The sequence below is a fragment of the Vulpes vulpes genome, chromosome 12, assembly GCF_048418805.1.
Source record: "Vulpes vulpes isolate BD-2025 chromosome 12, VulVul3, whole genome shotgun sequence".
Taxonomy (NCBI): Eukaryota; Metazoa; Chordata; class Mammalia; order Carnivora; family Canidae; genus Vulpes; species Vulpes vulpes.
In genome coordinates this window covers 44996056-45013103 of record NC_132791.1, presented here as the reverse complement: position 1 = coordinate 45013103, position 17048 = coordinate 44996056, and the positions used below count along the sequence as shown (strand labels likewise).

The 17048-nt window shown below is 37.6% G+C and overlaps 1 protein-coding gene and 1 long non-coding RNA gene across 51 annotated transcripts in view; one reads left to right on the top strand and one right to left on the bottom strand.

Annotated features, from left to right (window-relative positions):
- The window catches only part of PTPRD (protein tyrosine phosphatase receptor type D), a 2173792-nt gene that overhangs the window by 448984 nt on the left and 1707760 nt on the right, over nt 1-17048 (bottom strand). The gene's annotated exons all lie outside the window — the stretch shown is intronic.
- LOC140594576 (uncharacterized) lies at nt 1556-5844 on the top strand. The gene is made up of 2 exons (XR_011995566.1): nt 1556-1664; nt 2179-5844. It is a non-coding gene; the product is annotated as an uncharacterized lncRNA (long non-coding RNA).

The window sequence follows — 17048 nt, the reverse complement described above, 5'->3', positions numbered from 1 at the left end:
CTAGGGGAGGAAAAACTGACCATCCCTTAACTTGGTTCTGTTGACCCAGGGGCTTTGACTTAGGAGACATTTGAAAAATGTCAAATCAAAATGCAAAAATGTGCATGGCTGCACTGGAGGACCATACCCTCAGCATTCCCCACCCAGGTATCTCAAGTAGGAGGGAGGGTGCAGGTCAGAGACTGAGGAAGCAACGAAGCGAGAAATAGGCAAGGTCAGAGAATGTGTGAAATTATATGTTGTAATCATTTCTTGAGGAGAAAAAAAGAAAGCTGAAAGAGTCCATTTTTAGGCAATGTCAAAATGACTTCTTCAAATAACTCTGTTGATATAGCAAGAATATGTATCGGGTAGACCAAGAGGATAATACATTTGGCTTTGAACACATGAATTTTAAGCCTTTATGACTCCACTTGGCAAACGGTCTCCAGTCACCTATGGTATCGAGGAAAACAGGGCTTGTTCTCTTGATTCAAAAAGTAAAATGATGTCTCCACAATTAGATGCCAAAACGAAGTTGAAAGTCATCTATAGGGGAAATGAGTTCCAGAGTGCACACATTAAAAATGATAATAAATACAGTCACTTTCTAGATTCTAGTTTATACCGAGCCAAGGTCAGTGGTTTATGGAAATACTAATGACTCGTACCTGTCCTTTTTAATGGACAGCAGAAGCATTTGTAACGGAGAGGAGCATTCAACTCTGGTTTTGAGGATGGCAAGGAGGGAGTTCTGGCACTGGTGATTTACATCTAGCAGTTTTGACTACTGATTTAAATTCATTTGATTTTAATCAAATCTGTCCCAGCTGAGAAGAGGAGCTCATAATAGCTTGTCTTTGTTTAATCCTAAAAAAGATGGGATTGTGTATTTTGAGGACAGAAGCACTCATTTTGTCTGCGGTTAAAGTTAACTATTGACAAGAAGAACAAAAACAGGGTAAGGACTGCTGGTCCCTGTTAATAGGGGGAGGCTTTCCTTTCTTGTTCTTTTTTCTTTGTTTCCTTCTCTCCATCTCTCCATCTCTCACTCCCTCATGATTTTAGTTTTTCTTTCCTTTTACTACTCTGAAAAAAAAATTGCAGTTCCTTAATTGACCCTCATAGGTAGATGCTATTTCATACTTATGGAGCACTTCTGCCTCCATCATCTTGTAAGATCGTCGTATTTCGAGGGATCAGTAGGAGGAGCAATGAGCAAACTGAAGTTCAAGAAGTTAGTGACTTACGTAAGGCCACGTAGTAATTTAGCATCCAATAGACAAGTCATGCCTGTGATAGCCAACCTCCCAGGTAGCCCTAAATTATCTCTGCCTCCTTGTAGTCACAAACTCGGAGTAGTCCCCTGCCTATGATAGCAGGGCTGCTCCAACAGCGCGCCATACAATGATGATCTATCACTTCCATAATTAACTTATAAAAGAAATGGCATCTATCTTCTTGGTCCTCTCTCAGTCGCCCTCTGTCCCTCAAACCTCATGCATGTCTCTCCCTCTCCTTTCTCCTCTCTCCTGTCTCACTCTCTTCTTTCCCCCACCCTCTATCTCTTTGTCTCAGCTCATTCACTTTGGAGGAAACCAGTGAACTAAGCCACTGGCTTGTGGAGAGCCCACCTGAGGATTCCTTGAGCCAACAAGGAACTAGCAACTCTTGTCAACACACATGTGAGTAAGCCATCCTGGAATCAGATCACTCAGTCCCAGGCAAGTCATCTGCCGAGTACAGACAGCCGCACCCAACATTTTGACCACAGATTCACGGGAGACCCTGGGCCAGAACCACCAGCTGCACGGTCCCAGATTCCTGAGCCTCAAAAACTAAATGAGCTCATAAATAAGTGCTGCTTTAAGCAGCTAATTTAGAGGTAATTTCTTGTATATTAATGGATAACTACTACTGTGTCCACTTTTTCTCTTCCTACTCAACAGAGGCTACCCAGCATTCAAAACACAATTTTGGTTATAGGGGTTTGCCAAATATTCTAGTAGGCTCCGTATTCTAAAAAGACACACGAGACCGATGTCTGCACATGTAATTTTAAATAAAGCAGGTGTTTTATTTGGATCTGAAAGCAGGAAAAAAAATCATACCAAAAGTGTTTGTGCTAAAAATATATGATGTGTTTGTGTGTTTGTATTTTTGAGTTCATTTGGAAACCTGTAACTTCTCTCAACTCAGTCTTGCAACAGGAGACTAGCAGAGAGAGAGAGACTGAGTTGGATTCGGTCTTTTGTGGAAGGATCCTGGGGGAATTACCAAGAGCTCAAGAAGTTCTTCAAATCCCAGCAGCACAGCTGGGATATTGATATTGAATAACAGGAAACTAAGGAAACGTCTTGCTTGACTGCAGTTGTCACATTATCATGCATTACAGTGCAACAGCCCAAATCAAAGAGATATGCAAAATTCACCAAGGACAGCAGCGATGCATTTTTTCCCTGTACATGTGGAAAGACATCAGGAAAAGGAAGGCGGGTACAAATGCAAAAACATCTGCTCCCTAAACCCATTTGAAAAATATTTCTGCAAAAATAAATGTGAATCATCGATAGTGTATAGCAGATGGAAGTGCAATATGTTTAATTTAAGGGGGGAAAAGGATGCAATCGAGGAACCAGAGAGTATGGAAATAAAATAATACTTAAGCCCACTTCACATACTGCTGCCCATTACGTTACACTCTGCTTGGCAGGAAGATATGGAGAAAATCACCTTTTATCTGCATCAAACTACTCTGAAAGAATTCCAAGTAGTTACAGCACACTCTGTAATGGTATTTACAGTATAGATTATTTGACAGAAGCCAAATCTTGGGACAGCAACATAACTTCCCCGTAAAATGAAAAATAAATTATAGAGTTGTTTTTTGGTTTCAAAAATATTTTAACTTCACTGACCTGCCTCACAGGGACTTAACAAGACAAAGCAAATAAGGGAATAAATTATTTTAGATAATAGGCAGTAACAATGAACTGGCTCAGGATTTGGGGAAGTGCCATGTAAATGTACGATTATGCAAAAAAAAAAAAATCAAATATTCCGAATACCTTTGAAAAAATGGCCAATGACTGACAACAAAAAAGGAACATAAGTCAACTTATTGTACTGTAGATGAATTATTTTTGGCCTAACATTAAAACAAAGTTGCTTACCTTTTCAGCACATACTGAAGTCTCTTGAATTCATAATATCAATTAGCCAGAAAGGTGAAAACATTTTATATTTTCAGAAATCATTTAAAGGTTTTGTTAGAATTTCTTAGGCAAAACCTAAATGGGAAAACATTACTATTACACAGAACTGGATTTATTTATCTTATCTGATAAAATAGCTTACTTAGGAATTACAATGAATAAATTATGATAGTGAATTAATCACACTCTAGATAATACAACCAATATGTAGTCACTGGACCCATTGATAAAAAACTTTTAGGTTGTAAGAACTGAATCAATAAATTGTTTATCAATATGTCGGTAATATTTTAATCAGAGTCCACATAAGAATAACTTGTAAGCTTCTTTAAGGAAATTCCAAACATTTTAGAGCTAGAAAATTTTTATAGAATCTATTTCTTGAAGGGGAAATACCAAAGTCAAAGTATCTACAGCAATCTCTGCTACCGTTCATTATGTTATACGTAAGATGTAAAGGAGAGGGATATATCTTCTTAATGCATGTAATTTTGAAAAGTAAACTCAAACCAAATGTACAGAAAGGATTCATCAAATTTCGTGTAAAAAAAATCAAAAGGTACTTTTTATCTCTTATAGGAGGTAGCAAAGCCCTCTTTAACTCTGATAAGGAAACATACCTGAAGAAATTAAGTGTCATATGATGAAATATGGTAACAACTAGGTCACCTTTGGGTTTCTGATAAAAACAAATCACGTTAAGTCTTTTAAAATGATCTATGCACAGTACTTGTAGCCATAGCAGAAAATGTTATAGGTCAGTGGACGGTTTATGAACTTATCAATAGGGATATATAGGGATGAATTGCCTCAATTCTTAAAAGCAAAGATATAAATAAATTTTTATAATATTGGAATTTAATATTTTAAACTTGGGGCAGTTATTTAAGTATATAAGAAGGAACACTATTCTATAATAGGGACTAGTGAAGGCCAGTGGAACATTTGACCTTTAATATATAAAATGTTCTTCAGCAGGCTGACATTCAGATATGAGAATGGTCCCACTAAATTACAATGATCCTCATTTATCAATACCTTAGAGTAAGTGAATACTGTACTGCCTAGAGACTTATTAGTCATTGGAGTACTTGTAACTGTGAAGTATGGATTTAACTGCTTCTCCCCAATATTTAATTTTTCAAAAACCCTGTAGAAATCTATGGGTTCCTGATATTGACTACATTAACTTAATTTAAAACCCATAATTAATCACATCAAATCATCATGTGCTAGATAATTCAAGGCTTTAAAAAAGACTGCAATTTATATATTAGATTTATGTAGGACTTTAAAAACAGAAGCTCTGATCTTATGATTGAGAAATTCAAACTTCATTGATCCAGAATTGAAATAAGCAAAATTAACTAGAAAAGCAAAATGGCCATAAGTTATTTCCCAGAAAACAACAGATGCTTTTGTTGGCAAATTAAAACACCTGCACCTGAAAGATCTTTCTGAATAATCAAATAAGAAATTCAATTCAAATTATGTTCAGAATATTTTAAATGTTAAATATTTTCATTAATTGTAATTTAGGGAATTGAACAACCTATATGAAATACTTCTGTAATCTCCTAGCTACCATAATGTTAGGTGAACTGCAACATCCCATTTCCTGATCATTGGTGATAAACTGAATTTTGCTAAAACATGTTACCCCTTAATATTGGTCCATATTCAAATGACTTAAAGCACACAAAATTTGGCTCTAATTAAATAAACCCCAGTTGCAGATGAAGGTAAATTCCAATATGATTGTTCTATGGCTAAGAGATTTGCTCCCAACTCTCCAAACTATAGCTTTAATGTGCTATCATACATGAACCTCATGTAAGCATGAATTCCAAACTCTTCCATCATGAATTCATTTTCCAAAGCCATTCAATAGATAGATTACTTGGTTTTGAGTTAAGTTTGTTCTGTGCCAGCAAGGGGACATCAGGAGTGAAATTGTCTATAAGGGACCTTGATACTCTACAAAAAGGATGCCTAAGTCATATGTGATGCAGTTGCAAAGAGTCCTTTCTACACCAGCACACATCATGAAGGACACCTCCTGACCTAGGATCTTATCTTGCTTGTCAAATGCTTCACTATCCTGCAGACTCGGTGGGACTACCCCAAACACCACCACATTCGTGAAACTCTATCTTCCCTACCAACTGTATGTGATTTCCCTCTTGCCAATCTTACATGGATCAAAAGCTGAGTCATTCATCCCACTGTGCTTTGTATTAATGATATTTGTGTATTTGTCTTCTACTCTCTGTTAGACTGTGAAGTCCTTGCGAATGTATCATACACCTTCCTTATTTGCATTTATTCTCTTTGGTGTCTGGAACAGTGCAGACTCCTAGAAAATAAATTTAACAAAATCTTTCTTTCAAGAGGGATGGCAAATGGGCTCAGAGCTCTCACCCGAAGTTGCATAAAATATCTCATGCTGGGCTTACATGGAATACTACACTTTATGCCTTACAGAATGGATTCTCTCCGTTTTGGATTCATTAATATGGTAATTACAACATCTTATATATCTGACTAAGTATTCATCTATGCATCAAATTTTCCTTTTTATTCTTTGGTATTTCTTTTTTTCAGGTCGGGTCTTAATACATTAAGCCTTTAAATAAAATAACTGAACAACCTGATGATGTAGAGTAAATCCTAGGATCATTATGTCCAGTTCTCCATAAATTCTTTAAGAAGCATTAAGATAGTAATAATAACTTTCTAAACTTTTTAAAGTTCAAATCATACCAAAGTGCCATCCTATCACTCTCTGAGCCAAGAACATGGATAATACTGCTTTCAAATATGGATTATTTAGAGAATGCAAAACCAAACAATTCTGGGTTTGCTGGTCTAAGCATAATGCATCAGCGGAGAACTTCTGATATTTACAACAGGAAACAGATTATAAATGGAAGATGTTTAAATCGACCAAAATCATTCTGAATCATCTCTAATAAAGAGGAGCTTCCTGTTGCATTCTAAAACTAGCCTAGCAAGTCATCTAAAAGCATCTTTTTTTTTTTACTCATCCATTCATTTAACAAATGTTTATTAAGCACCTACTCTATGTTCTGCATTGCTGATGGGGCTGCACATCAGCATTAATACAATAGGTTGTGCCCTCTTGAAGTGCGCTAGTAGTTATATATAATTCATCTATAGTACTGGCTCCCATGAGTGGTTCACCACTCATATATAAATAAATACAATTATTTTACTCACAGACCACTCATTGATGTAAATTTACACTTTGGGTCATAGCACCTAGGTTCTAGTCTCCCTTCTGCAGATTGAGTGGTTCTGAGAAGTCATAACTAATAGCCTCAGTTTCATATGTAAGGCTGGATGAGTAACCTCTACCCTGCTTTTCATACAGGGTTATATGAGGGTTTAATAAAAAGATCTTATGAAGTGATAATGCACTGAACATATCTATAAAAGATGCAATATTAATATTATATGGATTGCTTTACCTAATACTAATCACAGTCCTACAGTATTATAAGATATTTATATCTAATAAGATAACATTGTTATCTCCACATCAGAGCACATAGGTATCTGCAAGAAATGTCTCTTTCAAGGTTTTTCTTTTTCCTACATGAATGCATTCATTTATTTGCACATATTATTAGGAACAATAGTTTGGTAGCAATCATCTTCCTTAAAGGCTTTTCTCAAGAAGTATAGGTTCATCTTCCTTAAAGGTTTTCCTCAAGAAGCCCCTGTGTAGATGATGGTGGAATGCATTTCAGTTTTGTTGTGGTTGGTATGAGAAAAAAAAGCCTGGAACCATCTCAGCATTTATTAAGCAGAACTGACTCAGGACGACCTCTGAGGTGCTTTAAAGTTTCCCAGCTGGGGAAGACCAAAAACTGTCCAGTTTGGAAGTTATAAGCACTAAACATGTCACCCCAATGACAAAGAGAAGAGAAGGAAGACATTTGGTTGAAAAGTAGTTAGGGAAGAGGGGGTGTGTGTTACCTTATAAACTCTGAATATCTTTAATATTAACCAGGATGAAACTTGGCTTGTATCTCTTGCCAGAAATGAAATTCAACAATCGCTCAAGCTCAAAGACCCAGCAGCCAACTGAAAACTCCAGCTGCCTTCCCAACCTCTGCCCTCCTAAAGAAAGAAGGTATAGGAGATGCAGCCAGCTTCAATTAACATTTCACCTTTCCTCTTTTATGTTTAGGTACACTTTGTAATGAATATCTGTCACTCTTATTACCAGTTCTCCACAGAGAAATCCTCCTTCCTAAATTACACTCTAATGGTTGCCCCCCAACTCTACCCCTATGCACACATAGTGGGATTTTGTGTGTGTGTGTGTTGCTGTTTTTCAAGCTGGTATGTGATTCCAGTCAATTCAGGGCTGATTTTTCCCAGACTCAAGCAAACTTTTTTCAGGTAAAGAATCTCCACTTTTTCCAAAGCAAATAAAATTAAGATTCTGTTGGAAATTAAACCTAGTACTGCACTATAACTTCTTCTTTATTGAGGATGGCAAATAAACATTCACATTCATTAACTTACAAGAACAAAGTATATAAGCACAGGGTGATAATTTCCATTATTTTTCCAGGACATGTACATATAATCAAATAGCAATGATCACTTTTTTTATTATTTAAATTCAATTTGCCAACATATAATATAACTCCCAGTGCTCATCCCATCAGTCACCCTTCTCATTGTCTGTCACCCAGGTACCCCAACCACCACCCCTCACCCCCCGCCACGTTCCCCGTTCATCTCCTCTTCTGCAACCCTTTGTTTTCCAGAGTTAGGAGTCTCTCATGGTTTGTCTCCCTAATTTTTCCCCTTTCACCAATGATCATTTCTTCCTCTTTTCATACATATATATGGGAAAATATATGTTTGTATGCATGCATGGATTGCTAATGACTGCCTGAAATAAAAAGTTTTAATGACTTTAATTATTTAATGACTTAATAACATACTAAATAATAACTTAATTATTTATTTCTTGGCTCATTATTCTTAAAAAAGGTATGCTTTAATATTTTTCTTTTTATCCTTATTTTTTAATTGTTTTCTGACTTTATTCAGATTTAACAGACAGAACTTTGTATAAGTTTAAGGTCTACAACATGATGATTTGATACACGTATATAATGCAAAATGATTGCCACAGTCCATTATTACTTCCATCACCTCACCTAATTACCTTTTTGTGTGCATATGATATACCATTTAAGATCTATTCTCTTAGCTACTTTCAAGTATATATTATGCTACTGTTAACTGTAGTCACCATGCTGTACATTAGATCCCTAGAACTGATACTCAGAAGTTTCTACCCTCTAACCAACATCTCCCCATTTTCCCCCACTCCCCTCAGCCCTTGGCAACTGCACAGTACTCTCTATTTTTGTGGACTCAACTTTTTTAGATTCCACATGTAAGTAGAACCTAGTCATGGAGTAACAACTAGTTCTCAAATATTGCTATATTTAACAAATTTATCTTTGTCTCATACAGATCGTTTTGACATCCTCTTGTAAGAATTTAAAATGGTGCCTAGCCAGACACTTGACGGGATGAGCACTGGGTGTTTTTCTGTATGTTGGTAAATTGAACACCAATAAAAATTAATTAAAAAAAAATAAAAAAAAAATAAAATAAAATGGTGCCTAGCTATTTATTTCACGATGTTTAGGAAATGTTTGAAGCATTTCACTAATATTTCACTAATTTTGACGGTGTGAAGTAATAGTTGCCTATTCTATTATATCTACCTGGCTACTAGTATTGCCTCTTCTACCATGTGCCATGTTGCTTGACCTCTCTTGAGTCTCAACTGTCACCCTTAACAATATTACCACAGTTCTTTACACACTACAGACATTGAAAAACATAAAGAAAGAAAGGGGAGGAGAAAGGAGGAGAGAGAAACCTGAACTGAGATAATTTCCCCCTTACTTCTTACTTTACCTCTCAAATGAAAAAAAGGAAAGGGTTATGAAAATTCTAAAATATTACTTATTGCCACAATCTGAAACTTTTTCTCCATTCCATAATTGGAACAGGATTGCATTAATTGTTAAATTGTGATCTTACTATACTCTTACTATAACTTGCCTTTTTCAGAGCCTTGGCCCTGCCCACAATCCCTACACAGAGATTCACAATGCCTGACTGTAGAAAGAAATACAGGGATTAACTCAACATTCCCCCACACCCTATTATAGATGAGTTCATTGAGGTTAACTAGTGAAGGGTTTATAAGTCCAAATTGGAATACAGAAAAATAGTATAGAAACCTCTGCTTCAGACTCAAGGTGCTCACACTGGTCCTGTGGTTTATTTCTGAGATTCTCATCCCATTAATAACAGGATTCAGGGCTTGTCCAGTAAAGTTTAAATGCTCAAATAGAAGAACATTTGCAATCCTTTCCTTTAATGGCACTTCCTGTCCCAAAGGCAAAGGAAGGAAATGCAGAAGATAATAAAAGGAGTCCTCCAGGGAAAGCACAGCTAAATGGAGTGCAGTACTCCCCTACCCCCGGCCGATCCAGAGTTTCAGTTATAACATAGTCAACTGCATCTACACGTGGTCCAGAGGCAGATGATCCTCCTTCGGACATGCAGTCAGGTCAACAGTTGACTAAAGCTATGTCACATCTTTCCCCTCACTTCATCTCATAATGTAGACATTTTATCATTTCACATCACAAGAAGAGTGAGTTCAGTAAGATACTTTGTAGGAGAGAGACCACATTCACATAACTTTTATTACAGTAGACTGTTGTAATTGTTGTACCTTATTATTAGTTACTATTGGTTTTTTTTAAAGATTTTATTTATTTATTCATGAGAGACACAGATAGAGAGAGGCAGACACACAGGCAGAGGGAGAAGCAGGCTCCATACAGGAAGCCTGATGCGGGACTCGATCCCGGGACTCCAGGACCACGCCCTGGACCGAAGGCAGGCACCAAACCGCTGAGCCACCCAGGGATCCCCAAGTTACTATTGTTAATCTCTTATTGGGCCTAATTTATAAATTAAACTTCATCATAAGTATGTACATAAAGGAAAAAAGATAGTATACAGGATTTGGTACTATCCGTGGTTTCAGACATACCCTGCAACTGATCCCCCACAGATGGGGGGCATCACTGTACTTGCAAGGACTGTGGGTACCTGAGGGAAACCAGGATTCGCGTGAAAAATAGCCACCCCCTTGCCAGCAGGATGCTCTTAAAAGTGGATTTTTTTCCAATTGCAAATTCTAGTTTCCTTCTTCTAGGTGAATTTGTAGGTCCAAAGGTCCAAAAGGACATTTGCTTTTATTCAGGAAAGGCCCTTGCAACCCAGAGCTGACAGTTAACAATTGTTTGGTCTTGAGAAAAGTACTTAATTTCTTTCAGTTTCTGTTTCATCATCCTTAAAATGGAGACAACAGTCACACTTCCCCACAGAACATAATGGTCAAGAGGATTAAGTAACAGAACAGGTATATAGAGGACATTCAGCCCAAGGCAGCCATTATCTTCATTCATGAATAGTTATCCTGCAAAAGTGTGTGTGGAAACATTTTCTTCTTTTCTCTGATCTGAACAAATGCACACCTTAGATAACATGAATAAAACATATACTATAGTTATTAGGCTTACCCTTTAATTTAATTACATGCAGGCATAAGCAGCTTATAATGATTTCTAAAATCAAATGGAATTAGTTTTGCCAATGAGGAAATCAAATTCACCTGGAAGATTTTTGACATTCTCTTCAATAACCTACTCTTTCCAAATCCTGTTACCAATTATATCTTGTAACATTTTACATTCAACCTCTGACTTCTTTACATCTGTATTTATATTATCAAAATTATGAGATCATTTTTAGTAGGTCTGTTCATATTAACTTTTTTGAAGGAAAAAGGAGAAAAAAAGCCTCCTACCTGAAAGCCGTGTCAAAAACCCATTTATTGCTAAAAAAAAAATATTCTAAAGCTTACACTAAATGTTTGTTCCTTTAGTATTTTTTTCCTTATGTTTGAAATCAAGGGACTTTAAAACGAACTATCCTGGCTGGAGACAAACAAGTGGCATGAACTTTCTCTGAATCAAAATATATTCTACTACTTCTTCTACTTCTTTCTAATGTCATAGGCCCGGTGTGGTGGCTCTCCGGCAGTGTCCTGGAGAAATAAGTGACTGAGCCATGATCCCCACCCATAGGAAACTCAAAGTCTGGTAAAGAAGACAGAGAAGCCTATAAAAATGGACAGTGTTGGCCAATGAGGTGTTTTAACACCTCCCAATATTCTAATATCTTGAACCTATTCTAAATTTCAAAGGGGGTCCTGATGACTATATGCAATTAGAGCTGCATTTTCTTTTTGTATAACAGAAGGAAAAGAAAGGGAGACTCAGAAGGAACTATACTACCCTACTCACTGAAAGTTCCATTGGACTTCTGTTCATTAAATGAGACCTGTGCTCATCAGATCAGAGTCATAGCATTCTACAGGATACTGCATGCTACAGACATTACCTAGAAAAATATGAAGACTGAAAGAAAATGAGTCAACATCACCTTCCTTCTGGGCCTAGCTCCATTTTGTAATAATTGGATGGTGCTGATATAATCCAAACTATAGTAAGGAAAGTACAGCTCAGAAAAGATGACCAGCTCAAGTCCACAGAGCAAGATAGAGCTAGGATTGAAATTCATAAAACTTCAAGCCTGGTGGTCTTTCTCTAAAACTACACATTCTTGAAGGCAGCATAAACATCAGAGTAATCCAACCCTAATTCCAGAAATGATAATCTTCTGCAAGTCACCTTCATACAATAATCATGAAAAGAAAGTGACTTTTCAATTTTGGAAAAGGACTATAAACTTCATTTGGTATAAAACAACAGAAATATGAATAGACAAAGACAGAGAAGGAAAATCTTTTTGGACGTCAATGCTATGACTGCATGTGCTTTTTTTTTTGGTACTTTAGGAGATAACTGGACGATATTAATGTGCATATAAATACCACACTTTTATTTTCAAAGATTCATAAAATCCAGACACCACCACCAGCAAGATGGTTTTAAAATTCAAACTATAAACATGTAATTTTTGTAAAACACAGAACTGATATTCATGTGTAATGAACAGATTCAAACCTACCTCTCATCAGAAAATTTCCAGAGATTTAAATAGTACCTGCCACACTTAAACAAAATCGCTTTACTCTTTGGTACTGTAACTTCTATGAGTCATGCAGTTTAAAGAGTGCGTGCTTTGAGATTACCTGCAAATATCAGGCAAGTAATGACAAAGCCTTCTTGAAATTAACTATATATGTTTAATGCAATCAGCATTTTAATTTAGCATTTTGGCTGGCGTAAGAGATCGCTCTTCTGTAACTAACACATTGAGATTCTATTCAGACTTTTATGCATTCCATTCCATCTGATTAAAAGCATTTTGATACAAGAGATATTTGGATTACTCTTAAAAACATATTTGAAAAACCACTTTGCTCAAATTAAGTATTCAAACATGCTCCCTCCTTTTGGCTGCTGAACTGAGATTTACTATAATGGTGCCAGAAATATATTTGCACTGATATAACTTAGTCGATAGAAATAAAAACCTAATTCTGTCACAGGAGTAACCAGGACAACTAAGATGCAGGAGGACCCATGAATGCCTTTGTTACATCACAATCACAGTGACAAAAATATTTATGTTAAGGGAAGAGCTGCTGACACCGAAATAAGTGGGAAGTGAGGTTTTAAAGATGAAAATAGAAGCTGTGAGCACTCACAGACTACAGCTCATGTGAAGATAGGAACCACCGCACCTACCTAGTCAGTACTAATGAGCACTGTAATCACTATAATCACACAAACAAAGCAACTACACATTAGGAGAGAGCTGAACTATTATTTGGAAAGTTTCATTAGATTTCTGTGTGGGTAATTTTATTTCAAAATGGTTAATGAATTTTGAATGGCTTTTTTAAAAGGCTTTCTGCCTTTTAATATGAATCTGGTCAGGGCTCACCTCATACCTTCATCACTCCTCTTTTAAATAAGTTCATGAAAGATAACACGAAAAGTCGCCCACAGTTCTTCAGAACTTCATCCTCCTATAATTCCAACAAATGTGGTCCACTCCTGTGTTGAATTTTGTTTTGTATGCACAGTCCTTCTATTTTACCCAAGAGGTGTGCCTCCCTTAATGAAATACACAATGGGAGTGGGCACAAGTGGCGTGGGCATGTGACCAGGCATAGAGATCTACACGGAAGCTGCGTGCTACTGAACACTCTAGCACACTCTAGTATACAAAACTCTACACAACTTTGAAACCTACATTTCAACCAGTGCTTGGGGACACATTTGCTCTATAAAATGGAAATCGGCATATTTCTGCAAAACACCACAGGAAGTGGTGAAAGCGCCCAATTGCTTTCCCTCTGCTCTTCATCTTGGATATGACTTTAAACCCAACAGCATCTTCTGGTTTTGCCTTTTTTTTTTTCTCACCAACATCCTGCCCACATCTCTAACTGATCTGAGATTTGGAAGTACAAAAGTGTCCAGTAAAGGATGCTACTATACAGCTGGAGAAGGGTTTCTTTAGTGAAAGGGAAATGTTCTGCAAGCTAACCCAAAGCAACCATAGTCCTGCTCCTGCTCCCTCCCTTCACCAGAATCCTACTCTTTGCCAACAGCATATCACCATTTTTTCATGGTGGGCAACTTCGGGGAAAGCACCCCACCAATTCTACATTCACTCATTCTAAAATGACAGTAATAAAATTCCAACTACACACAAGATCTACATGCCAGGAGAACTTTGAAACTATGTATTGCTTTTGCATTTTACTTGTTGGCTCATTTGTTTTTTGCTTTCATGGAGCAAACATAAAGAATATTAGTAAGTATATGAAGACTTAGGATGCTATAGTAAACCCTGGAGACACTCAATAATCTTAACAGCTGGCCCAATGTATTTATGATAAAGTTAACTTAGTTTACAAGTAAACCAGTAGAGTTAATTCAAAATAGAAAGCAATCAAAACTATATCCTTTTTGGCTTTATAAATCATTATTCAATTTTATAAAATATGAAATATATGTATGCTCTAAACCAATGATTTTCAAAGGACCGCCTGCATGAAATTCAAAGGATGCTTATGAAAATTTAGATTCCTGGGACCCAGACTGGACTCTCTGAATGCAGTGTCATAGAATATGCATTTTCAAAGAGCTCCCCAGACGCTTGACATGCAAGTAAGTACCATCAACTTAGACATTAGCAGAATGTGTGCACTGCAGAATCACAGAGAGACGAGACTAACACTGAGACATGGAACAGGAGTGCTCCAGTGGCCAGGTTAGCAGAAGGAGCCACTACCCAGAGAACTAGAGGATGGAAGGTAAAAATTAAGAGACCACAAGCCAATGAGGCTAACGAAGACCAAAACTGACATGTCCAAGGTCAGACTAGTTGTTATGTTATTTGGACTTGAAACTAGATCTCCTGCCTGGCTAATGCCCATTCCAGCTTCTTATGCTTCATCTATCTCTACAAAATAAAAGTTGAAAACAGTAGTTGTTTAAATTTCACACTTGAACTTTTTGAATGTCTGTATGTTCTAATTAATAAAATAATACCACCACTATGCTATGTTTATTCAGTTCTTTACCAACCAAAAAAATGTGTTTCCAGATTTCCTATAATCCTTGATGTACAGTGTAAGGGAGCCAGGTATTAGCGCCTCCATCTTACAGGTAAGAAAACTGCATATCCCAGACTTAGTGACTTTGAGAATCTTATATTCCTCAAAGTGCAGTCAGTAATCCAATTCTGACCGGCTCTCTCAAAGTTCTGTTTTCCCTCCATTTACTCTTTCTAGAAGTTTGCACAAACTCTCAGTTCAACCATGGATGTTTTCCCACTTTTTAGATTTAAAGATTTAGTTCTCAAGGATCTCCTCCTAAAACAGATGTTACTCTCTGCAGCCAGAGACTCTGCACGTAACTGCAACTCTGGGTGGTGACTGCATATTATCTCAATGGATTTCTATAAGATAGCTGGAGGAAGGTTTAATGTGTGTACAAATCCAACAGATAAAACACTGTTGAGAACCAGTGTTCATTGTATTATCAGTTTCAGCCTGATAATTTGATATGACAGGTGTAAGGCATAAGCTACAAGTCTCTCCTTCTTAAAACAATAATTGTGAGCCTTTATTCTACACCAGGAATATCAAGGTCATTGTCTGGATCAAACCTAAAAGGGAGTTTCCATCAACAGATGTCATAACAGATAAGCACCAATTTGACATGCTCTTGCAGAACTATCACCTGCTATCAGAGCTGCTATGACAGCTGTGTAGTAGTAAGACAATGTGGGCCAATTCATCAGTCCTCTGGGCCCCAAGTGCTCCCCTAATGGGTATGACAAACATATGCCTGACTGCCACACAATGGGTGTTTATTACTGTAGGGTTGTTTGTATAACGATCCAATTAATCAGTGTTGATAGTCATGTATTTTGTTTTGTTTTGTTTTGGAGAGAAAGCCAGAATTGCATGACTCTACTGAATGACTACACCCTTTACCACAGTATGAGCAACTTTGAAAAGGAAAAGGGAGACTATTTTGTGTGCACGTGTACCAGTGCACAAACACACACAAACAATCCTGCCAAGGTATAAATAATAAACCCATTTCCTGAGCTTTGATGTAATGTTATCTTCACCATGCAGATACATTTCTTGCCTGGCCAACTCCTACCTACTCTTGAAAGATTAAATTTAAGTGCTATCCCGTGTCTCCAGCTTCCCAAACTTTCAGAGCCTCGGCAGGTATTTTAAAGACTCAGACTGGATGGGGATTAGGGGAGATTGATGAGCTCAGATTATCTCATTGTAATCAACATTCCCTCCTCAGCCCCAGGGGACTGTTGCCATAAGGAAACTGCTCTCGGGGTTACCGAGCCTTCAGTGTTTTAAGAGAAGTGGAAGTCTGAATTTTTATTTGCCATCCGTAAATTCCTAAATGTTCCAACTGCTTTTATTAGGATTCCCCTGAAATTAGAGCTTGAGATAAAGACTTGCAAGTAGTTCCTCTGGGAAATGATTCCAAGGGACAGGAGCAAGGAAGGAGGGCATGGAAGGCATCACAACCAACCAAGTGGGGGAGGGGGGTGCTAGTGACATCCCATTGGCCAGGGACACACTACAGAATGGCTCCAAGAATCTTCCCTGTGGATGATGGAAAGCAAGGGCATTAATCCTCCAGCCCAGTCCTTTACTGGTTAGGTGCTCCTATACTTCTCAATTGTACCTGCCAAAGCACTGAGTGGCTCCCTCGGTTTGAGAGAAAGCCCTGACAAAGACAAGTGTGCCCGAGGTGGGCTGCAGTCAGCATTCACGGGATCACAGCTGTGACTGAAATTAGGTGTAACGGAGGAGATGTGACTTTCAGCACCAAAAGCAACGATCTCAGCAACTAATAACACTGCTCGTTTTAGGCCCAACAACTAACAAGCACAGGCCTGATTTGGCTTATGTATTCCATCTGCTCTTCATCTTGAGGAATGCCTTCCCTGACTACCTCCCAGAGCAAAGCCCATTAGAGTGAAGCTCCTCCACCCACCATAAGGTCAGCATGCACACCACTGCCCTGCACCCTTCATGGCTCATGGTGGTGTCTACTGGTGCCCTCCACTGTGACACTGAGGAGAGAGACTGTACCTGTTCATCATTCCCCAAATCTAGTTTAAGATAGGTGTTCAATAAAAATCGATGGACTGAATCAGTTCACAAAAAAGGCCCATTAGTAC